Raw genomic sequence first — 2,082 nt, 5'->3', positions numbered from 1 at the left:
TCCCTTCCCTTCCCTTCCCTTCCCTTCCCTTCCCTTCCCTTCCCTTCTCCTCCCCTCCCCTTCCCTCTTCTCTCTTCTCCTGTCCTCTCCTCTCTTCTCTTCCCCTCCCCTCTCCTCCTTCCCCTCCCCTCCCCTATCCTCTCCTCTCCTCTCTTCTCCTATCCTCTCCCTTCCCCTGCCCTCCCCTCCCTTCCTCTCTTCTGTTCCTTCATCCCATTGTTGCTTACTCTGGAAGCATGGCATGTTTTCCCTATGATGTCCTTAGACTTCTCCAAATGGCATATGAAGACACTTTGGACTAACCTCTTTGAATCATAGGCATCACAGTATGCTGATGTTTCCCACTGGGATCCCAACAGACAGCACATTGAGATTTAGATTGAGATTGTATAGAATAGATTGATTGAGGGAGAAATGAACACAGCATTGAATATATCTCCTTATGGTTTATTCATGTCTAAAAAAAAGTCTTTCAGGCAGTCTATGGTAACACACACCTGTAGTCCCAGCTGAGGCAAGAGGGTGGCTACAGTTTTGAGGCTAGCCTGGGCTACATAGCCAGGTCCAGGCCAACCAGGAAGGCAAGGATGGTAACCTTTATCTCAAAAGCAAAACAAAGCCAGATAAAAAGCACAGAGAAATTCAGTAAGTTTTTATAATTCTTCCCATTTGTGTTAGATTTAGTTATAGATTTTATTTCTGTAATATACAAAACCTTTCTTCTATGTTTTTAGGAGGTAATGCTAGTTCGTGGAAAAGTCATTGATTTGGGGAGATGCAGCGATTTTTGCCTCTGATTGCTTTGCAGAGCACCAGTCATTTCCAGCTTTTGTCCTCCAGAGTTTGGGTAGGCAGTCTTATCTGTAGATAATGGCAGTTTCGCCTCCTCACAAGTAGTTCCTAAAACTTCTATTTCATATCTTGTATGTATATATTTTCACTTCATTGCACAGACTGCGCTGAATACACTGGTGAACATAATTTTTTTTGTTTGTTTTCCCGATACTGATAGGTGTCTCCCCTAAATTAAAACTCTAGCTTCTCATATCCAATTTGTTAAAAGTTTTAAGAATAATAAACAGCTGCTGGAATTTTATTAAATGAGTTTTCAGCAGTTTTGGGGAATAATCATGTGTTTTAATTTTAATTCTTATTGAGGTTTTACACACACATTTGTTAAAAAGAAAAATGGTCTATAAAGCTTTTAATAAAAAATGGTCTGCCCTAACTCTTCTCTCTCACACTCCTTACTTTACTGACTCGACCATTTTTAATTGTTTTCCTTTTCTTTTTTTTTTTGAAGACTTATTTTATGTGTCTGGGTACTTTGCCTGCATGTAGTCCTATGGATCCTATGGTGCCCAAGAGGGCATTAGATAACCTAGAACTGGGATTGTTGTGAGCCACCCTGTGGGTGCTGATAAGTAAACCTGGGTCCTCTGTCAGAGCAACAAATGCTCTTAACCTCTGAGCCGTATATCCAGCCTCGTTTTTAGTTTTGTTTTGATTATTTGCCTTCAAAATCTTTATCTTCATGTGTATCCTGTTGCTTTTAGTTCTGGAAGTTTTCTTCTATCTGTTAGAGACTAATACATTTTATTTTGATTTTTCTAGTTTTCTTTCCAGTTGTGTCATGTCACATAAGGAAGAGGTTTTCTGATGGAGTTTAGAATTAATTAATATTTATATTATCTGTCTGCATATAAAAGAAACAGCATGGCTTTATTTGTCTTTCCATTATCTGAACCCCATGTTGATATTGACTCAAATTTCATGTTCAGGTTTTTATTAAAGCCTTTCTTTATTTTTTAGAATCAATAATTATTTAGGCCTAACGATAAGCTTTTTGATTTGTTCTTTGATCTTTCTTCTTTTTAAAATATTATTTCAAGTTATATTAAATGTTAAATATTAAGTATGTATTTGATAATATTTATAAAATATGTATAAAGTACAAAATAAAAATCCAATGAATGCATAAATCTAGTACAGGCAAATGAACATTGCATTACTTTTAGAGTCTCCTTCAGGACCTCCTCTGTTCTTTTTGTTTTCTAATGTACTTTCTTTAATTGGTTTATT

This window comes from Psammomys obesus, unplaced genomic scaffold (genome assembly GCF_907164565.1).
Source record: "Psammomys obesus unplaced genomic scaffold, mPsaObe1.curated_primary_1811, whole genome shotgun sequence".
In the NCBI taxonomy this organism is placed as follows: domain Eukaryota; kingdom Metazoa; phylum Chordata; class Mammalia; order Rodentia; family Muridae; genus Psammomys; species Psammomys obesus.
Note: the sequence above shows the minus strand (reverse complement) of the source record.